The following is a 24,195-nucleotide window of genomic DNA, read 5'->3' as shown; positions in this document are numbered from 1 at the left end:
TGATTTTTAACCATTTTGAGAATAATGAGATGAATGCAAACCTACATTTTCTCTTCATGACTTTTATTAAAAAGTTTCTTGAATTATGTCCTGAGTAAATGGCAATGCTCTGTGAGAATTAATAGTGAGAGAATAAATGATAATTTTCTTTATGCAAATTAATTACATAAAATCTTTTAAATGATTTCAGGTGTTCGTGATTCTTTTAGAGTCAATTTATTATGCAATTCAATGTATTGGTGTAGTGAGGTTAAGCTGGTCTTGACAATCACCATCAACCAGTCCAACTAATTGGTCCATCGACCAAGTGGTGGAGGGCCTGGATGTCAAAGTTAGGATACTATAGGTACAGATGTATATAATGTCTATAATGTGAAGGAATTACTCCCGATAGGTAACAAGGTACCCCCACATGTCCAGCGCTTCTTTTCCTCCTGTGTGCGGACTCGAGTGAGATGTGTGAGTGTTGGTGTTATGGACCCCACCAATGAATGAAGGTATGAATGAGTAAATGTGATGACGAGTCTGTGACATAGGGAGGATATGTAAATGTGCCCTTTTCCGCTGGAGCACATCTTAACACATGATTTCTGATTTATTACCTACTTTACGTTTCTAAAGATTCCCAAAGTATGCAACATGTTGTCACTGATGTCAAATTTATTTTCGTTTTGTGATTCCGTATTCTTTTGGAATACCATTATTGGTGGGAAACAGTAGCTCCATAATGAGGAATGAATTTTGCCAAAGATGCCATTCAACATTATCCAATGCCCCACCTATAATTAAAGCAGACCCCAGCAATGAGGTCCCCAGGGCCATAATAGGCGTGACGGGGCTTCGTGGCCCCTTCCCTTTTTAATGGCAATAGACCCTGGAGAATGGAGATCACAGGGAACAATGAAGCTTGAGGAGGGGAGAGGTGTGGCTCAGCGGCCAGGGCGGCTGACCCCTGAGCACAAGGTTCATGGTTCAATCCTCGCTGCCAGGGGCAGCTCAGCCCAGCACCATGACACTCTGGGCAATATCTTGTTTGATCTTCCCTACGGCCCCCAGCGCCTTTAGACCCTTAGGGGTGATTAGTTCGCACTTTACAAATACCAGGTTAATTAGTGTCAAATTGGGAATTGGGTCGCCGGGGCCTACTAAGACCTCTCCACTTTATAATGAAAGGGGGCCCAAGGGATTGGTTTCCCAGGGACTAATAAGGCTTTGGGCCATGCTATCCCCCTCCCCTAACTAATAAGGCTTGAGGAGGGGGGAAACATGGCCTTCTCCCCCTTTATTATGGATTTTAGCCCCATGGGATGGGGCTTTTTTAAGGCTCAGGGAGGGGGGAGGGCTGTGCTGCCCCCACCCCATTTTAATGTAAAGTGGTCTTGGGGATTGGTGTCCTCATGGCCACTATTGGTTTGATGGAGGTGGGCTGCCTACAGGGGTAGTTTGCAATTCCCAGATTTAGATGGCTGAAGGCTGTGCACAGTGTGGGATTGGCTGCCTGCAGAGGGTTTGATGCAGACCCTGCGGCCAACCCTCTATTGCCCATGGCTGATGGCCGTGAGAAGCATAGGGTTGGTTGCCTGTGGGGGTTTGGATGCAGGGCCAGGCCACAGGCCAGTCCTTATGGCCATCCCTCCACTGTGCACAGCCAAATGGTGTGCACAGGTTTGGTTTGGTGGCCCTTCGGAGGGTTGGAAGCAGGGCCTAGCTGCAAACCAGGCCTTGCAGTCAACCCCATGCTGTTTATGACCTGAGTTTTTTTGCCTGCAAGGGCCGGGTGCCAGTGGCCAGGCCTTTCTAGCGAACCCCTCATGCACACGGCCGAAGGCTGTTTGTGGCAGGGGTTTGCTTTACATGCAGTAACAAAATATTACTTATGTTAAAAAACCTAGACATTCACTGAAAAACCCAAAGGTTAAAGTAATGTTAAGGTTAAGTGAGAATTTCAGTGACAATGTAACATTGTAAATGCACAAAACCACTGAAATTCACCTGTTATAGTTAGCACTGGTAACTATAACTTATGCCCTGGGGCAACTATAACTTGTGTCATCGCCATGCACTGCTAATTACCACATATATTACATCACTAATGACATCTTCTATGACATCAATGATACTATCACTGCAACATTTGCAATTAAATTATTGATAAAAAACCTGTGCATAACGGGGGCACGAATTATAGTTACCTGAGGAAATAATTTATAGTTACTACAGCTAACTATAACTGGTGAATTTCAATGGTTTGTATGTATTAAACGTTATGTTGTTCCTGAAATTTCCAAACCACTTATAATGTTACTTTAACCTTTGGTGTCTTCAGTGAATATTTATATATAGAAGCTCATGGAATTCTATCATTCCTTAAAAAAACATGCTCACACCATCATACGTCCTACTGGCCGCTTAAATCCTTGTTGTCTTGCTCTATTGCATGAAAGAGAGTGTTGCAAACATGAAGAATAAAGATGGGGTTTTGTGTGAATAAACAGATCAAAAAACAGTTAGTATTTTGTTGCAAAAAGACATTCAAATCAGTCAGAAAAAAAATTCTGCGCCTGAGAATGTGTAGGAAAAGGGAGCTAGATCAAATTTTTCCTGTAATGACCTTTTGTATGCAAGTGAAATCTTGTTGCCATGAATATCTTCTTTCTGTTCATCAATGTTTGCTTGAAAAAACACGCAGATCATAAAAATGAGAAACAGTTTTTGTTTTAATTGCATTGTGTAAACTGAAGCTGCAATTATGGTCTATGACCTGCCTTTCACCCTGGCTGCTGGCTCTGGCAGGTAGCATTATGACTCTGCAACTCAACTGTATGGCATTATTACAGGTCACTAGACACATTGCAAGCCACCTGCAATAAGGAAATTAGAGATGGGCGTTTGTGCAGTTATTGCAGTCTCCTTGTATCTATCTATCTATCTATCTATCTATCTATCTATCTATCTATCTATCTATCTATCTATCTATCTATCTATCTATCTATCTATCTATCTATCTATCTATCTATCTATCTATCTATCTATCTATCTAACTATCTAACTATCTATCTATCTAATATCTATCTATCTAATATCTATCTATCCATGTATCTAATTATCTATCTATCTATCTATCTATCTATCTATCTATCTATCTATCTATCTATCTATCTATCTATCTATCTATTAATCCATTTTTCAATTTATATTCACTGAAAGAAACAAAGGTTAAAGTGGTGTTATAGTTAGGTGTTGAAATGAGAAGACAACTAAAATTTAAAATTGGAAAAAACACTTTGAAATACACCACTTATAGTGTAGTGAACTAATTATAACTTGCGCCCCATTCATGCAATGCTTATGACCGCAAGTTACATCATTCATGGCATGGTAAATGGCATCCTGGAAAGCATCATTAATGACATCTCAAATGACATAATAGATGACATCACTGGCTCCCCATCAATACCAAACTGACCGTCACCCAAGCCCTCGTCACCAGCCTACTTGTCTATGGCAATGCACTTTACAAAGGAATCATTTTGCACCTCCTTAAGAGACTTCAGACCATATGGAGCACATGGGCCAGGCTCATCCTGGACCTCTGAAAGCAGACCTGCATCACTCCCCACCTCAAGAAGCTCCATGGGCTTCCCATTCAGAAGAGATGTCAGCTAAAGATGCTGATCCACATATTCAAAATGCTACACAACCAAGTACCTGCATACATCAACCACTGCCTGAACTTCAACCTTCCCTCCAGACACCTGTGTTGCGCCTCTCTCTGCCTCACCTACACCCCCTTCACCCATCACAGCAACAGTGGAGGACACTCCTTCTACCTTGCATCAAACTCCTGGAACAACCTCCCTCTTCACCTTTTGAGCTCATCCTCTCTCCTGGAAATGGGGAAAGGACTCAAGACCTGGTTGTTCAACTGGCCCTCCCCAGCAGCATTGTTCCAAGTGTCTGGATATCCTCACAGGTAATTTTTGCAGCGCTCTTGAAATCCTGTGTGATTAATTGATTGAGTGATTGATGGCATTATCCACTCATTGTGGACTTGAGGTAATTCAACAAGCTACACCTGTGCCCACGTTTCTATCACTAATAAAGTGATAATGGACATAACCTTTGACCAAATGCTGGAAAGAGCATCTGACAAGTCACCCACATTTGGTGAATGTTGCCCTCTTTTTACTAGTAGTCACCCTCCTAACAAACAATACGCCTCTGTAGACTTTAATTGAGTCAACCCCTTTTTAGGTCTCGCCTACGAAGCGTGCATGCGCTGCATAGGGGGGACCTCTTGGAATCGACCTGCTTTTGTCCCAAAAAATGTGCACGCGTTGCATTGCCTTCAATGGCAACGCGTTCACGTTTGGCGATTCCCTTGCGGGAGCGAGCTTTGGCGCCATGTGTTAGCAATTATCGCTCCTGGCGCTGCTCGCTCCCGCAAGGGAACGCTTTCACTTTTGCTGAGTTTTCCTGCGGTCATTACCTTCCTTTTGATGTGGAAGTCTGAATTGGAAGGGCAAGTCAAATAATGCCATCTTTTTGCTATTATCGGTTAACTTTCTACTGTTGAGGGCACGGCACAAGTTACTCATGACACGCATCGCGCGGGAGGATTCTTAACTGAATCTGTTGCCTCCTTAAAAAAGATACATTTAAACAGGCTTTCAAATGATGGATTTATAACATCATAATAGCTAAGACTGTGCCCCTGTAGTTTGCGCTCTGTTTTCATTTTGCGCCACGTTGTTCTCTCTGCACATTACGGTCCTGTGGTTTGCCCCCTGCTCCCGTTCTCATCTGCCCATCCCCCTATCTCACATGCTAGGCTGCGACCGCTCAGGCTTAGGAGTTTGATTCATTTCTTTTATTAGTTTCTTTGCCACTGAATGATAAGCTTCCAGTATCGGTCCTTTGCTGTATTGATTGATTGTAAATGAAGTGATTATTTGACCTTTAATTATGAGGCTTCCTTTCGGGACTGACATTGAGCTATGGCTCCCTTTACCCCAGCAGCCGTACCTTCTGTTCCGTTCCCCAGAGCTGTCTCCGCGGCGCACGGCCCCCGGAGGAGGCGCGCGCTGCCCCTGCAGCTCAGCGCGAGACAGCCAGCAGGCTTGGCTGGCTGTGCTTCTGCGCTAGTCCACTTTCCAGTGCAATGTTATTTTATAGTTTACAGCAGAGGTTTTCGAATTGTGTTTTCATTCGCGCACTTGATGTATTACGGCTTCAAATAGTGTATTCTCTGTACACAATTTGTATGATCGATACACAGAAATTGCTCTATGGTTATAAACTGTTTCTTATTGTGCTAAGAAAGGACGTTGTTGTGATTTCATCTGACATAGTTGTAGAGGCGACTCTCAAACTCTCTTGTTGCAGTGCAGATGCGATGTATTCCTACATACTTTTGAAACCAGTTGACCATGTTGGATGCAATATCATTTTTGGGTATGGAGCGGACAAGGAACAGACCCACTGCATTTCATTAGTTAGAATCCCGGCAAGGTCAACTCAGCCATCCATCCTTCTGAGGTCGGTTTGTTCTGTTCCATTAAACTGGATAATAGTACGATTACATTGGATAGTATTACCATTCCATTACTTACAGTCCCTAGAAACAGCAGCAGTGCTTTATAAAGTGTTACATGAACCAAGTCATGATTATTTTATTGTAGCTTGACATTCGGCCAGTGAAGCAATATGTAAATACTTAAAATATTTAAAAAATAAACGTAATACTTAAAAAATGAAAGTAATACTTATAAATTAAAATAAGAAATACTTTTACATTCCAGACTATGTTTACGGTATTAAGGAATTTAGAATTTAAATTCAGTAGTTCCTTATCATGTAACAAATTCATAGTTACAAATTTACATTTCCAGAGATTGGAAGGGAGATATGAGTCAGTGCGGTTGGCTAAATATCTTCACATACCCTTTGGATGAAAAAGCGCAGAATAAACAGGCTAGGTTAAGATCAAAATGCTGCTTTATTAGGACAAGTATGTATCTGCAACTTTAAATTGATCCTACATAATAATAAAACAGCCTCACCTTCCACTCTTCAACCTCTCACACCCCAAAGAATTTGTGCTCACCCCCAACAAAGCATTTCACCATTCACCACCGTTCCCCTTTCATTTCATTCAGTGTTCTTTCACACCTCACCCAAGCATCACTGACCTTATTTCAGCTGCCAACGTCACCCAGCGAGGCCACACCCCTTCCAGCCTCGTGCGTGAGTCCTGCGCTTGTGTGCCACTTCCACCTGTCCTAAGCTACAACTAAAGCCTCACCCCCATCCTGCATAACCAGTAGAGCGACCCAATCAGCGGAAACCACACCAACTATCCTAGAAAAGAGAGTGAGCTGGAGAAAAAGGGAAGAAAAACCGTTCCTTGCCTGCAGGACCACAGCTCCTAAAACTAGAGCTCTTGTCACGAGCTGTCCCTTAACTTCCACTGTGACCTTACCCTGCTCCTGACTGACCAATCAGTGAAAGCCCTCTTGCCTGGACTGTGCCACTTACCTGAAGCAAACCGGGGGAGGGGGGGCTGGGTACACCCCATGGGCAGCCACCCCCACCGGTCCACGTAAGTTTAACTCGACAAAGTCCCTCAGGATATACAGGAGTTCTTACATTTCAGACCAGTAGGAGGACAGCATCTGTTAATATCTCACTTATGTCACCCCCTTCTCCTCAGCAGTGCTTGACATCTATGTTACACTTTGTACCTATTATCCAGAGGTGTTTCGTGAGTTCGTACATTTTACAAGTCTGTGCTCGTCAGGAGCCTTCAGTGAAAGGTGCTATAAAACACTTAAAAGAACCCGTCGTCTGTCTGGGGCCGGCCTGTCTGAACTGCAGAAGCAGAGCTGGGTCGTCGGCTACTCCTCCCTCCCCCCTCCCCTCTCCCCACAGATGGCATGGGCCGGACTGGCCGTAGGGGCACCGGGCAATCCCCCAGTGCGCCTCACGGGTGGGGACCGGTTTTGGGCCTCTGGGGGCCGTTTTTATTACAGGGCCGTTTTTGCAGCATAGCTGCAAAATCGGCCCTGTAACAAAATCGGCCGAAAACCGGCCCTGGCAAAGAGCTCGGCCGCCTGGAGGGGCGGGCGAGCACTTTGCACTAGGGCCAGTTTTGGTTCCCAGTCCGGCCCTGCAGATGGCGTGGCCATTGCGGAAGCGAGTCACAGATACTAATAATAAAAGTAAAGAAGCGCAACATTAGTGATGAGCACTGCTCCAGCACGCCTGGAATGAAGTGTCTGAACAGTGGTTATACTACAGCAATAACGGCGTCTTATCTCGCAGACAGTCATTCAGAACATCCGTTTCCCCTCAAAGTGTGAAATCCCGGGCGTATGGCAGTCCGCTCAGAGAGTAAGGGGCATATTATCAAGCACGGCGTTAAAATTATCGCTGCTTTAGCGGCAGAAAACTGCCGCTAAAGCGGCGATAATGGGCTTGATAATATGCCGCAGAGAATTCCAATAGAAGCCCATGTTGACACCAGAACATGGCCTTCTATGGGAATTATCAAGGGCATATTATCAAGCCCATTATCGCTGACGATAATTTTTAACGCCGTCCTTGATAATATGCCCCTAAATTCTTTGATTAGTCCTGCGTTAGTCCGCGCTCTGTTTCCTCGGCGCACCCTGCCAGCAGTTTCTTTATTTTTATTAATATTTAGAAAGTTTGCCTGCAGCAGTACTAAAGTGTGCATCAGAGAACAACAGTTGTTTACCGTTTGAACTGAAGGATCTCACCCCAGAGATGTGACTGACTTGACGTGAACATCTCTCAATCTTGACTCGAAACAAAGAAAGCCGCGAATAACAGTTGTCACTGGAGGAACCGCGCCTCTGCAAATATTTATTTGGTCTGTGTCTCCCCCCAAGTAACACGTAATTGGAGCTGACACTTGGCGCCAGATCACAGGCTTAAATGACAGCACACTTCCGTCCTTTATGGATGGCACTCTGGGAGCCGACGCGCAGTTGTTTCCAGAAAGAAAACTAAAGTTCTTTTATTTTATGGTTCAGCTTTTTAACAATATAAATATTGATGATATTCTCTTACTAGTTAGGTAGCTTTATCAAAGGTCTTTAAAGAGACATGTATGTAACGATTGTCTGTCCCATAAGGCAGACTGTCTGCAGAGCGAGATGTCCATGGTGGATTTTGGCCTCTCCACACCCAGGGCACCATTAAACTGCCGACAAAGTGTGAAAATGAAAAGGAAGCGATGACCAATATCCTTGGTGCAATAACATCAAGTGTTGCATGGCTAAACACTTATAAGGTCCCAAAGGCGAGACCTATTGGTTATGCCAATGCTTGTTAAACCTTGGACACTACCCAATAAAGAGTTTGTACTCTATTCACCTTAACAAAATCACCTTCTTAAAGACTTCACATGACCCCACAGTTTTAAGTCAAGAGGTTGACAGGTATGCATTTGCCACAGATAAGAAATATTCTGCCAGGCCCAATGGCGATCACCCCTAGTTTGATAAAATAACCACACTCATTCCTGCAATTATCACAATGGCATACAACCTTAGAGCCATCCATACAATACCAATGTAAGTTGAACCACCTCTAAGTGGGTCACCCCTACGTTCTACATTATTCAACTATCTGAAATGCACAAATATCTTTAGCGCAGTTTTGGAAATAAATATCCACACCTTATAAACGTCCCTGTTCTATAGAATTTGTGTATAGCTCTTTATTACAACTATTTAATGTGGACACATTCCCAGACGTACACTGCCAAATAATCTATTGTCAAGAGAAGGAAATGGTGGCTTTTTGCACAGTTTTTTTGCAACAGACTTCGGCTTTGTAGGATGCTTTTACAGCCCATATTAGATGCACTCAGCCTTTAGCTTGTTTACCATTGCGTGCCAGGTGCACTCCAAATTTTAATGTTTGTAAATAGGGCATCATGTGACTTTCAACTAATACCACCGTACTTGCCTCCAGGGCTTATGCTATTTCTAGTGTGTGCACTCACATATTTAAACAGAGTAACTCCAAGTTGCGTATAGGTCCTTTACTAAAAACGCTCTTTTTGAAAATTATGTATGGTGATGTAAAGTAATGTGAATAGCAGTAGCGATGATGTCAATTAAGAAGTCATCAGTGATCTTATCAATGATGTAATTTCAGATGTCATGATTGATATAATAGTGTCATGAGCAGTGCATGATGGGGCGAAAGTTATAGTTAGTTCACACAACTTTAACTGGTGTATTTCAGTAGTTTTTCAGTTTTTAAAAGTTAGTTCTTATCTCATCTCAACACCTAACTTTAATGTCACATTAAACCCTTGTTTTTTTCAAAACATTTCAGGGGTATTTTTTAATGTAAGGTAAGATCTTATTACCATACTTAACCACAATGTCACTTTTACCTGTATTCTTTTGTTTGCGAATTTTTGAGTTTTTTTTATATCATACTCAGTGCTGAGCATATGCCCAACCCCTTTGGGGAAACTGTGGCCAATCTCCTGGCTGTGTTTGACCTTTGGCTGTGTGTAACAGGGGTTGATGGCAGGGCCTGGCCTTCCAGGTCCCGTGCAACAGCCCCTCCAGGCCCGCAATCCCTTGCTGGAACCCAGTCTCCCGCCATGCTCTGCACTCATCCTCCCTGAGACACCTAGTTACGGCTGCACATGGCTTCAGCTGTGCAGAGCGGGGGTTTGTCACAGAGCTTGGTCTCTGGCCAGGCTACAGTAATACGGAACCACAGGGGTGCCACTGTGGGTACTGCAATAACAGGTGTTGGTACCACAGTACCCGCATCCAAATTGTTTTTTCAACTCAAGAGGGGGTCCCTTTTGCCCCCAAGTGTCCGAGTTCTCCAATGGCTACCACAACAGGTACTCCATGTTGGGGTCAGCCAATCAGCATCTGCACATCCACTTTGAATTGGCCAATCAGAGTATATTTGGATGCCAAAAGTCTAGATATCTCTAACTTTTTGCCAGGGATACCCCTCCATGCCCTCCCCTAGCACCTTTTTAAATGATAATTTCTCAAAAAGCATGCCTTCTGAGTAAAGTTAATTTAGTTTATTTTTTTCTGTATTGGATACTATACTTTCCTATTGGAACTAATGTGAGAAATAGCATTTTGAGAAATTGCCTTTTTCTTGCCCCCCCCCCTCCACTTGACGGAGCAGCACAAAACCTTTGCTGAATGAGCCAAAGTTAATAAAGAAATAAAAAATACCTTTCCTATTGAAATTATGACCTAAGGATAACTACACAGTAACAGCCGCCACAGTGGTACATATACAGACACAGGACAGTGGACCCACTCTTTACAAGTGCCCTTTGCTTGCGGCCCCACCATACCGAGGGGACACATTGATGACCACAGACTCAAAACATTTTTTCTGGTTCTCCTTAAACCCACCACCTCAATGACAGCTTGAGACCCAATGTTCTCATTCGGTTAGAGAGAATCCCAAATCAGGCCATCCTTATTCACATACTCATAACTCCGTCAATTCATAACACTGCAAGCACACCTATTTACAAGGTTGTTACACAGAATTATTACTCCGCATACATAGTCAACTAGACATCGAGTTGTTAACACCCCCAATACCTCCCTGTGCATCAAGCATTTTTTTAAACTCCTGGGACCCGATTCACAAAGATAAACCGAGGAGAAAGTCTAACTTTATGGCTTTCGTTAATCACAAAGGGCATTTACGAGTAGTAAAGTTAAACTTTTGTCTCAATTTAACTTAAGCTTTGGTTTCAGTTATACTTAAGACCAAAACTTAAATTAAACTGAGACAAAAGTCTACCTTCACTACTCGTAAATGTCGTTTGTGAATACCGAAAGTCGCAAAGTTAGACTTTAGTCTCAGTTTCCCTTTGTGAATTGGACTTATGATTTTCCCTTCCATCAGACGTTTTGGGCGCAGCATGGGCGCCATGCTGGTCAAAAAGGAACTTTGCTCTTATGCATGTCCATGCTCTCTTCACCCACGAGGCACCTCACCCCAGGGAAACCCAACTGTGATGCACCTCTTACCCGCCAGATAGCTATTTTGCACTATCAGGCCATAACCTGGTCCCCTGATGCAGACCGCTTTCCCCGCTACTGCAAAAGGCCACCAACCCACAAGCAAAGTGCAAAGTGCTCAGGTAGAAAGGCAGGTAAGAACCGCCCAAGCACTGACACAACCCTCCGCATAAGGCAGATTCTTTCAAAATTGCCGCAAATACCCCTTTTGAGGTCCACGTGAAATTGTTATTCTCTGTGCCTTATTCCTTGTGAGAGGCGAAGGTGACCTGAAGTGTCACTGCCAATCATGACAAAGGGCATAAAACGTGAAGTGACATTTGTCACCTGCAACAGAAAACCGTGACAACCAACTTAATAAGACCAACGATTTGCTCTTGAAACTCTGCGTAACCCCATGATTGGTGGGTGAGGAAAGAAGAAATCCCCCACCTGCAGCAGCCTCTTGGAGCGGCTCGTCACGGCGGCTGAAGGCAGTGGTCATGGCGAGGGGGAGGGGGGGGCAGGGGTAGAAGAGGGAAGCGAAGGAGTCCGAGAGAATCCGAAAGGAATGATGACAGGACAGGACCAACAAGGGCATCACCAGCTCGCCCGCCATCTTGCCCAGCTCGCCCCGCCCTCCACACGGGGAGAGCCTTGGACAATTTTATCTCTGGCCTAAGGTGACCCTTAATAAAATATCACTTCTGGCAACCTCATTGGCGTCATTCAAACGAAGGTGATCGCAGCCGCCGTCGATGTCCGAGCAAGCTGCGGCATCCCATGTTTACTACCAGGCCTCGCTCTACATGGTTTTCCAGATCAGCATCAGATGCATGCCCACAGTTCCTTTGACTCGCCCCAGCTGGCACGAATGATATCACCTAATGCCGCGAATCAATGGCGGGGCTGTCTTCAGTCACCTGCAGAAAATGGATGTTCTGAAAGCAGCGGCCGCAAAGGCGGCCTAATGGGCATGAATCATGCCGTCACCTGAAGCCTCGGGAACTGAGAACGTTTTCCACATTTAAGAGGCATTTCCTGCTCTTCAGTGTAGAAAAATAATCACAACCGTATTACTCTTACTTTCCCTTTTAGTAATGTGTGAATGCAACAAAGCATATCGAACCGGACAGAATATTCTTTCAGAAAAAGCGTATTTTAGTTTGGCTGCCGGTCTGCTGCTCGCACCGCACCATTGACAGAGCCGCTGCTCGGATACCCGACTCTAGAGGCAAAATGGCGCACGTGTATTATAAAGATACGTCTTTTAATGTCCAAATGGACACATTCCACCCAGAGCACGCAAAAGTGATATGGAATACTTACATAATACAAACCTAGTTAGGCAGTATGCAAGTGACATCACCGCGCATGACATCGCACTTGGCATCACAGGAATTGACATCACAGGAAGTGGCATCATAAGAAGTGACATCTGATCTACAGACCTCACATGTATGTTTAGCAGGTAATTTGAGCGCATTACCAGTATACATGCAAACCCTCCCGATTTACACTCACACTTTTGTAAACAACGCAATGCTGCCTTTTGTCAGGTAAAGAAAGCTTCCTTTAGCCAAGTATTGAACCACCTAACTCCACCACCAGCCTACCCAACCAGGCGTGATATTCCATATGCAGCAGATTTCGTAGATGTGAATGCTTTAGCTGCCTGTGCTCTCCAGAGGTGAGACCGCTCTGCTACGCAAAGTATTCTTACTCAGCCCTACACACCACTTAATGTGTCTGTGGTGGGCACCTGCACTCATTTTAGGTGACTGGGGCTCATTTCTCACCAACAGACCATGACCCAAAGCAAGAGAGAAAGACAACATGGGAAAAAGGAGAAAGAGAGACAGGAAACAATGATGAAAGCAGAAAAGGGGATGAAAGAAGAACCTGCAGGAATAAGCAAGTGTAAGGAAATAAAAGAAAAAGGTTATAGCAATCCAGACATTCAGCGATGGGACCCTAAGAAAATAAATTGTGGCTCGGCATTTATGATTTTACAAATTCCACACTCCCTGCCTCCCAAATGTTCCTCAACATTAGCAGTAGACATCTCTCATGTTCTTATTGTTGGCATAATTATATCTAAACCGCCCTCATATTCACCAGCATAACCTGACAGCTCGCCCTGGATTCAGAACCATCAGCCTGCGCACACCAAGAATGGACCATACATTTCAAAGTAAGAGGTACGGGTTCCAATTCAAAATAAATGTGAGCCTCACAGTATCCAAGCATGAGAGGGAGATGGTGACAAAGTTGACTCACAAGAAAAAGGCACATGCAATTCCAGTTCCAACTAGCACTTTCAAGAAAATATTGTCTTTTAGAAGAAAATATTGTCCTTCAGAAGGAAATATTACTAGTGTGCATATCAAAACTTCTCAAGTGGGGAGATGTAGGAACAGCAAGAGGCACCAGAAACTATGCCCTGTAATAAAACTCTACACTGGACTATGCTTGCTAATAACAACTTTGCATGTCCAGGACATGTTACACTGAAAACATGGAGACAGCCTACTTGACCTACTTGTTTACAGTAACACTGACCTGTGGCCTCGCCTATTCACTGTAACCTCATCCCGAAGGAGCAAGCCCTAAGTAAGCACACATGACCTTCCATCTCATACATAGCATTACTCTGAATTACATCAGTCTCAGACCTAAGAGCATCATAACAACAAAGCTACCTTGTGTTATTGTGTTAGAATACAGTACATTGTAAACTATCCATCATAGCTGCAGTAGGTCAGTGATCAAAGTGGGCAGGATCGGCAGGGCACGGCGTACCCCTACTTCTTTCATTTAATACAGTCCGTTCCCCTACTTTATTATTTTAGATATGCGTCCCAGGACGGCCGAAATAGCCCGGCCGTTCGTGGCTGTTCAAGGACGGGCGGGCACAGAAGGAAAAGGGCTGTTGTTTCCTTCTTGCCCAGAGAAGTCAAGGACCGTGTCCACTTCTCCTGCTCCACCGCTAGCAGCCGCCCCACTCTCTTTCTCTTATTCTCTACCTTTTTGACGTGTTCCAGGTCACTTGTTGAAAACCGTGACTTTTCTTTCCTCTGCTTTCCTTCATTCGTTCCCCTGCAAAATGGATCCAAAAAAAGAGGAAACACTTTTGCTGCAAATGTCTTTTTCTGCCATTTTTCTATGCAGCCTCGGGAGGAGAGAAAAAAGGTTTAACATTTGAACAATAAATACATAACCAAATAAAGCAAGAGAGAGTGGTCGCAAATTGGCCTGATTGATTTTATTCACCCCCAAACACATTAGCGGCACTTTACAGCGTTTGCCAATCAATCGGTACTTTTCCTTTCTCATCTTCCTTTAAACAGCGTTTTTCCCCAAGTGGGGAAGTGCGCCATTCATGGAGGTACTGCAATACCTGCTCGATGAGTGGATTGGAAAACATTTAATGTGATCCTTATCAGTTGTTTTCCCTATTTTAGTTCATAAAATGTGTACCGCAGCTCTGTGTCCAGGCATGTGGTCTTTTTAAACCATACTGCCTATGTTTTGTAAGGATATAAGCAATGGACATTGAAACGGGTCCCTTCCAAGCCCTTTAGTCATGTGCTTAACTTTTCAAGCAAAAAGGCTCATTGATTTCTGAATAATGAGTGTAAAAGTGTTAAGTTGTGTTCCCTATGAGTGTTTGCTTTTTCCAGAATGTTGTTACTTTTTTCAGCCAGTGTATTACTCTTGTCAAGTGTATATTTTGAATTGAATCTCATCTAGGTGTTTATAGAGGGGCACAATTTAGTAGTAGTTAAAGGCAGTGTGATTTTCTCTAAGTGGGACAGTATGGTGTCCAGTAGGGGAGAGGATGTGGCACTTCTTTGGCCAGAGATACGGAATTTGGAACTGGGGAACCAGGTTCAGTCTTTATGACCAGTCCAACAGACTACTCTCCTGAGAGAGCACATTCCCCTGCTAGACCTTAGAAGACCCAGCTAGACCTTAAAAGCCCTGGTGTCTTAGCAACAGCAGGTGGACCCTAGGGGTGGCAAGTGTGGGTTAATCTTCAAGGCAATCCATACTGAAGTTCACCTCCAGTCTTGTCGGCAGGCATACGAAGAAGCACACCCTAGAGCGACAGTGACTCTGTCCCTGAGGTCCCAGGACCCTTGATGCCGGTCCGCCTCACCCATTGGTACCTTCATTGGCCTTGTTTCAGCAGTATTAGCTGCAACTCATCAGGGCTCGGCAATGCAGGATTTGCTCGCACACCAAAATAAGTTCACAAAGTTAACAGTCTCTTTGCTACATGCACAAGCACTTTTAACATGTGCTGCCTGCCTTGAAGTCGCTGGAATTATGCAGCAATGGAAGACAAAATTATGCTGCAGTGTTAACTAAATTATGCAGCAAGAAAAAGGCTGCAGCGTAATGCGGTATATTTCCTGATACTTTATTATTTTGACATTTTTACACATACTAACAGTCTCTGCAAATATTTTGACTCAGTACCAGTTCAACATACAAATGTAGCAGTGATAAAGGTAACCACTCAACCTTTGCAAAGGGCCATTCACTTCACAGCAACACAAGTCACATTTTTAGTAACTTTTGATCCATTTGAGCTACAAACAATTTTAGTTAAATGCTTCAGATAATGCAGCAGATGATGTATTATGTAGCAAATATGGCAGAGCCATAATTATGTGGAAAACATTTGCAAAATAGGATATTTTGCCATTCAAGTTTGAACTGCTTTTGTGGAAAAGGGGAGGAAAAGCGCTGATGACAGAAACTGCACGGCTGAGAGACAAATGGCTTGTGATAGCACTTTGAAGCGTATTTGGGACATTCTGTGATTGGATATGTATCCAAATTTCTGAATGTATTTTAATGTCAATTTGAATTAAGTAACGTAATGAGCTGTAACTGGTCAGTGAAATGCAAAACAAATACTAAAAATTGGTATGTTTTGCTCCTTCTGGCCATACCCCTGACTCCACCCACTGCCCCAATCCTCGGGTTATTTCCGCCCTCTGATTCTCCGCCCACAGTTCCCCAACTTTTTTCCCCCCACTTCGACCACTGCAGTAGGTAGGTGTGAGAAGAGCAAAAAACAAGACCACCCATACCTCCATTTCATTGTAAACATCCCCCCTTGTCTGCTGGGTGCTTAGAAGTCCATTGGCTTGACCACTGGAATGGTTACTCATAGATAGGGGTTTGGTCTTCAGAAGGAGCAGGACTCAAGTTGGGGGTAGACAAGGGTGGATGGCGTCTACCCAGTCAAGAAGTTAGGCTCCACTGTAAAAAACTTTGAAGTCGTACTGGTGTAATTTTCAAACGCAGCACACACTCAACAGCACATGGTTGTTGTCTACTTTTGATCCACAAAAAACATGCGGTCAGAGCGGGGGCTTTCCAATTTCAGACTGCAGCTGAGCCCAAAGCTAAGGCCGAATTTGAGGGGTCATCAGACCTCCTTTTGTTCGAGTCTCCTTGCTGGGAACAGTCTAGAGACTCACACCTTGATGCAAATGCAGTGAAGGGGAAACAAAGGCTCACAGCTTGTTAACACTTCACACATGCTTAAGAGAGGCTTGCTTTTGACTTTTTTCAGTCCCTATATACAAGAAATACATGCAATGTAAGAATGTCAGATGTGTTGGTCTTTCCCAGTATTTACACAAAATACATTTCATTTATGTAGGGCTTACTACCCCTGAGCAGACATTGAAATAACAAATACCAATATATGTTTCCTTTTAGGGGGCTATTCCTCCCAATGCAGCTTGTCTGAGAGCTTTGCATCACACATACACATTACATATACAATAAACCATATATGTTTGTAGATCAATGTGTAGAATGTTTTAAATAAGACAGTGAGGGTTACAAGGTGTGGGAGTCATATGGTTTTCATTGTCCACTGTGCTTTATTAAAAGGATTACAATGCAACTGCAAGTGACATAAGGATCTCTGTATTCAAAGCAGTAACCCACTTACCTATCTACATAACATAAAATCTGCCATCTGTATGTTACATGATGTGCTTTGCAGGAGACACATTAACCCTCTGTGCTACTTTGAGTCAAAACTGGGGCTAGACAAAACACAGATCTTTTCAGCATGTGCCTTTACCTCCTGAGTTACCTTACCATTATTATTCACGCAAATTTACTGGAAACACACAAATCAATATCTTATGGGGTTAAGGCCGGTGCCTTAACCCCATAAGGTATTTAAAAAATCTGGCTTTCCAACAAATTAAGCAGAACATACTGTCAGTTTTTTCCTTCTGCCAATTTCTTTGTGGCAGAGTTAAATGCATAAGCGGAGGCCCAGATTTTACAAAGAGGTTGTATCACTTTTCTGGCACAACCCTGACGCTAAATATCTTTTGGGATTTAGAGTGCCACACAAATCCCATTTCTGTGGCTTTGTTAAAAAACAAAAAAAAAACTGAATGCAGGGCAGAACATTACCCTGCCTTGTGTTACCTTATGCCAGGTAGGCAATGCATGGGTGGTGCTTGGGTGTTTCCATGCATCCACCCATGTATTTTGACACAAACCCATATTTGCAAAGACATGTAAACATATGTTTACACCAGAGTGGTTAGTCTAGCTTGTGAGTACTATGAGAAGGGAAGCAATCAACATCTGTTATTTAGCACCAATATACCCTTTGTGGTGAACAGGTCCTTTACAAATACACATGTTATGTGCGGTGTGATGTGTCTACCTGAAGCTGGCGTAATAAGGAGAAATATATTAATATTCCTTAATATCTTGTCTTTGCATGTATGCTGCATTCTGCAGCACACATACAAAGAGGAAATTGTCTTATAGGATAGTTTTTGCATGGCTTTGTAAAAAAAGAAACCTAACACAAGGAGCACACTGCACTGCCTTATGTTGCCATGCATCAGGTGGGCATTTCATGGGGGGTGCATTGGCATACCTGTACATCAACTCATGTATTTTGTGTACAAATAATACACGCTGTCTTATGAAGGTAGGCACACCAACTTTCCTTGGATCAGCTCATGACTTCCACTTCCCTGTAAAATAATCAAGGTTATTCCCTATTTATTTCAGGCAAATTTCAAGCTTGGCCCTGCTAGTGAGTTCAAGTCCTGGAAGTTCCATGATGGCTTTGAGAAAGTCAAAGTGCATCCGAGCTGTAGCATGTCAGCCAGAGTAAACCCATAATTGGAGGCCCAGTATTCAGACTTACCTGCTCTCGCTGCAGTGGAGTTTCAGAGTGGACTGACACATGTCTGTGGCCGGACAGTGAGCAGAAGACTGGATGCTACAGTAGAACCAGTATGCATCCATAAACTCCTCGGCTACGTCGTAAGCCTCCCTGAATCTGGCGGCAGGTCTTGGGTCTTCCTGCATTGTTGGGTAGTTGAATCATTGCTCTTCCTCTGTGGGTAATGGCTTGCTTCTACTTAACAGCTGCACACCCCTCCCCCCTCCTGGCATACACGGTTTGTGACAACGCACACAGGAAAACAGCCTTTTCAGGTCGCAGAATTCCACAGGGCAATGACCCTGTTCTTGATAAAACAATGCATCAGCACGACAGCCCTCGATTATCACTGCAATTCCCACTTGGCATTCGGAGATCATGAGCAGCACACATGCTTTCGGCATTCAGTTTGCGCAATTAAGCCATTAAATGGACATCTTTTTATTTGTCATATTTCAAATCAAAGGTCAATGTTTTATGTAGGAATCCTCTTTGTATGAAATAAGTAATCTTGACTCAGAAGATTCTTCAGAAGTAGGTAGGTTTATTCCAAAATATGACAGGACTCATCCAATCCTACAGCCAGCTCAACATGTATAACAGCCTCTCCATCAACCGCCCCTGGTGTTTGAACCACCCTCAAAACATCACATTCTCTCACCTAGGTAACAGTTAGAACCTTCCTACGACATAATAATACACTAGGAATACCTAGATGTCAGAGGAAAAACATCACTAAGACATCCAGAATACCACACACCTCCCTCCGTTAACAAACAAAACAAACATAACAAAAAAAAAACATTAACTAAAAAACATGTTTGGTCAAACATGTTTGCATCATATAGTCATCTATAAGTCAACCTTATAGACCAGCTATCCTAGTGGTAGCATGGACAAGAGCAGTCTTAGGCTAAACTCTGTATGGCATGTGAAGCCAGCTGATATACCATTTGCAATCCCTTGAATACCAAATGAAAGGACACCACAACAGATATATTATAAAAATAGAATGTATTTATTCTAGTCAAAATACCCTCAGCACTCTTTATGAGGTTCGAGGTAAGTACAACACAGTCTTATGTAAGCATACATAAGTCCCACAGGTAAGTAATACAGTTAGGCCCTAGGGGCCACGCAAACCATATACTAAGTAAGTGGTATAAGAACCACTGTCACGAATACAGGTTAGGCCTAGGCCTAGGGAATCACTGGGGCCACACTATCCTATCAGTTGCTAGGCAGTGGGAGGCCCACGGGATTCAGGTGCAGAGTGGAAACACTCATGTGTAATGCGTTAAAGTCGATAGAAATAGTATTTAGAAATTAAGAGTTTTAGGACACTTCGGAAGGAACTAGGAGTTAGAGACTTGGAAACTAGACACTTGGATAGTCAATACCCTTGTGAGCACCGGAGTACTCAAGTTACCTAGCCCACGGGCTGCGGGTGCATAGGTGTGAACTTGCGTCGGGTTTCGTCGTTGACTCCTATGGATGCCTGAAGAAAGTTGCTGACTGTGAAGAGTGTCCGGTGGAATCCAAGGATGGAATGAGGAAGGAGGATACCTGCAAGCAGAGGGGACAGAGTCTAGGTCACCAGCCAGGAGCCGGGAAGGAACCAGGCGATGTCGTGAAGATGCAGGTGAAGAGGTGAAGCTTGTCGCAGCAGCCACGGGTACCAGGAGGCGTCGAGGACAACCAGAACCAGGAGTCGAGCTGTCCCAGAAGGGCTCTTGCTGTCGGCGGCGTCGATGTCGAGTTGGGACACAACAAGCCTTGGCAAGCGCAACCCACGCAGAATGAAGGATTCACTTCTGTTGCAGACCAGGAAGGTCTGAGGTGCTTCTCTTTTGCAGGGAAGCAAAGGCCAGTCTGGAGGAGCCAAACCAGTGGTGGAAAGTTCAAGGTTCGTCGTCACAAAGGCTACTAGCCAACGGGCAAGCAACCGGACAGATGCGTCGAGCAGGAAAATGCAGAAGGGCCCCACGCAGAACTCATGGAGTGTGGAGGGCTGATCTTCGGTGCAGATGGTGCTCGGGGTTGGGGCTTCTCAATCCCCAGAGCACAACTTCGAGGATGCCTCAGAAGCTGCGCTGGAAGCAAGTCGCCAATTTTCTCAGGTAGCCAGTCCCACGTCTCTCGTCGCCTCCACGGATCTCAGCTTTGCTGTGGATGTGGATCAGGGTGAGAGAAGTCTGGAAGTCAAGGCGCTGGTCGGGCTCTGCAGTCGGTTCCTTGTAGAACGTTGAGCAAAGCAAACGGCAGGTCGCTTGATGGTGCCTGTTTGCACAGGGTGGTCACTCCTTGGCCACAAGGGAGATTCTTCAGTCTTCTTCCGTAGTCGAATGTCGAAGGTCCAGAGTTTCTGTTCAAGTTCAGTTCATCAGGATAATCCAAAGTCCTAGGGACTCAGCTCCCACTCTTATACTAATCTGGGGGGCTGGGTTACCTGCTAGGTCCCTCCTTTGGGTGGGACCAGGGAGGGGGGTGATTACACCCGCTTCCCTTTGTCCAGTTTCGCGCCAGGACTAGGGCTGGAGTGCCCCAGCACCGGTTTGAACTGGACTATGCATGGGACACCTTGTGTGCCCCAGGCAGTGTCTCGTTTCATTCATCCGTCCCTGCTCAATTACACTAAGGCCTGTCTAGGGTGGTGCTAGCACCTCCCAAGGCAGGAAACCTATTGTCCAAGCCTCCCTCGCTGGAAGGTCTCCCAGCAGCAGGAGGTCAGACTCGTGTCTGTGGCAGCAGCATCCATTTTGTGACGCTGGGGCTCTGGTTAACGTTAACCGGGTAGTAGGTCTTCAACATGTCTTCTCCCTCTAGAAGGGAGGAATACTATCCTCACCGCCAGAAATGGTGTGGGGGTAGTATTCCAAGGTGTTAGACACCTTACACAACATGTTTTGATAAAGCCAAACCATAGTTACCATAACCGCAAGGATTATAAGGCACTTTAAGAGTATGTGGTAGGCGATATCATAGAACAGCTATAAGGACATGGTTCCGAAAGCTGCAGACAGGCTCAGCGCATGCTAGAGCACCATATCACATGTTACCAAGCACTCTGCCTTCAGGATTGTTAAGGCCTGCCATAGGAGTGACTGATAGGTTACCCATGTGTCTATATATAAGGTAGGTATAGGAATACTACACCTAAGCAAGGGGTGATTACACGACCTTGCCCCAGCTGAGTGATCAGCCAGTTGTGTCATAATGGAAGGCCAGCCAGGGGTGGCATAATACATGCTGCAGCCCCTGGTAGGTCTAGGGTACACCTATGCCCTGGGTACCTAAGGTACACTGTACAGGGTCCAAAAAGGTGATCCTTACCAATTGGGTTATGCACCTAAAGTGCATAGTGTGAATTTAGAGAGAGAACAGCTGGGCTGTGGGTCTGATTAGCAGGCCCACAGCCACATCTAAGTCGAAAACCAGTGAAGCAAAAGCAAAAAGTGGGGTTGAACATAGAAAGCAGACCCTACTCTCCTACAGCCATTTTATATAGTCGTCCCCCAATCCCATTTGGGCAAGTACTGTCCACATGTAATCCCTCTCGACAGAGTCAAAGGCCTGCCTTATGTATAGAAGACAGAGAGCCCACTCCGATTCCACAAGATCCGGCCCATGCCGCACATGCGCAAGTCTACGCAGATTATGTGTAGTATTCCGCCCTGGGATAAACCCAGACTGGTCTGAATGGACCAGTCGAGTCATGTATGACAATAAACGTGCCGCCAATATACCACTTAGTATTTTTTCATCTATATTCAGGAGAGAGACAGGCCTATAAGACCTCGGGGAAAGGGGATCCCTATCTGGCTTGGGAATTATGAGGACTAGAGCCTCCATCCTGGTATTAGGAAGTGTCCCCTTGGCTAGCACCTCTGTATATACCTCAAGAAGGTGATCCACTAACTGAGGGGCAAACATCTTTTAAATTCAGCCGGGAAACCGTCGCTCCCAGGGCATTTCCCGGGCTTCAGCTGTTTAATGGAGATTAGAGTTTCCACCCTAGTAAGCGGCGCCCCGAGGATTCCCGCCTCCTCCTCCCCAAGGGTGGGAAGCGTTATATCTTAAAAAAATTCCTGAAATATACTAGGTCTAGTCCGGGCATTAGATGAACAAGTGTGTCGCAAATTTCTTAATAATCACATCTTGGGTGTATACCACATTCCCCAGACCATCTCGAAGCTGTAGCACTGGCGTGTGTTCAGTCTCCGTCCTGATAAGTTGAGCTAAAAAAGCCCCTGATCTGTCGCCCTCCCTATTCAGCCTCTGTCTGTAGGTGGTATATTTGTGCTTCTCCAATCGTGACCAGGCCTCAAGTAACTCGCCCTGTGTCTGTGTCCATGCAGTTCTATCAGTAAGGTTCCGTTATAGTACGGTCTCTAGGATCTGCAAGTATTTTTCTAGGGAATCGATATCAGCACTAAGCTGATTCTGGACCCCATAGGTGGTCTCCATACAAACTCCCCGGATAACTACCTTCATGGCCTCCCATTCTGTAGATCTAGTGATGGTGAACTCACAGTTCTCCCCAAAATAATGTCCGAGGGCCTCCGTAACAGTCTGTACGTATGGAGAATCCGTAAGGGCCTCAGCTCGGAGCCGCCATAGTGGAATCGGTGGTCACCCCGGTCCAGAAGACAGTGTCAGCAACAAAGGCGTATGGTAGCGCGGCAGATAAGCAATGGCCTGTGTCATAGCAGAGAGTCCAGCAGTGATGCAACAATGATCAATCGGGGGCGTGGCCTGGCGCCGGCAAAGATGGCTTTCTAAAACGAGAGCTCCGCCAGGGCCGTGCCCAAAACCTCAATTATCGGGCATAACTCCTGCATTGATGGAGCCGGATTGCCCGCAGTGCCACAGGAACATCAGCTGAGCTGATCGATGAAAAAAAACCCGAGAGAAATTGCCTTTCCTCTGAGCTGCGGGGTTGAATGCGGGAAGCTGACGAAGGGCCCTTTGAGGAGCGTGGTGTCCGGTTGGCTGATCCGCCTCTCCGTGGAACTGCCACTGTAGGGAGCCTTTAAAGGTATGAGAGAGCGAGTCCCTTCCCCTCCGCCTGCGGCCCTCCGCTGATCTCCGGCTTGGCTTTCTTTTGGCTCGGTGGTCGCGGAGAGGGGTTGGGTCTACGGCCTCACCTGTATCCTGTGTGAGCCCGATTCCCCTTCGAGGATGGTGAGGGACCTGATCCTTACCAGCTGCTCTTCTACTGTGGCAGACTTGAACTGACCGGCCACGCTCAAGTGCTTGGATTGGGGTGGGGAGCCCCAGCCCTTTTCCCCTCCATCCCTCGCTTCCTAACCAGGTGCTGCGGAGGTCGTCACCCGTGGGCGGCGGAGCTGAGGAGGAAGACCTGGTCACCCGTCTGGAGGGTGCTGGCAAAACTTTACACTACGCCCATTACGCAGCCATGGAAGAGTACTGGGCGATATCGGGTGGCTGGACAGTGGTACGCCGCCTCAAGCATGACGAAATTTTCTCCCTGGGGCACGCCGCACATCCTTACCAGATAAGGGGCATTACAAGGCGCCTCACCACCGCCGCGGGCATTACACCTCCCTCCCGACTTGAAGCACTTAGGACATCGAGCCACTGTGAGGCCTGGTTGTGATAGCGGAGACTTGGGCAGCGTGGTGCTGTGCGCGTTGGGCCTCCCCAAGTGGGACGCGGCAAGTTGTGGTGACCACTGGAGGATTGGACCAAAGGTGGGGCCACACAGCGCATTTCGAGATCCCCAAAACGTGACCTTGTTTGCACAGACTGCACCATTGATCCGGCGGGACGGCCTGGTGCCTGGTGGCAGAGGAGAAGCAACGCTAGAGGTGGCCAAGGGCTCTCAGTTCCTGGGGACTACTAGACCAAACACCCCCCCCCCGAAGGGAATAGTTACACCTGATATGGTTCCATAGGAGGCAT

The sequence above is a fragment of the Triturus cristatus genome, chromosome 6 (genome assembly GCF_964204655.1).
Source record: "Triturus cristatus chromosome 6, aTriCri1.1, whole genome shotgun sequence".
Taxonomy (NCBI): Eukaryota; Metazoa; Chordata; class Amphibia; order Caudata; family Salamandridae; genus Triturus; species Triturus cristatus.
This window is presented reverse-complemented; position numbering follows the sequence as displayed.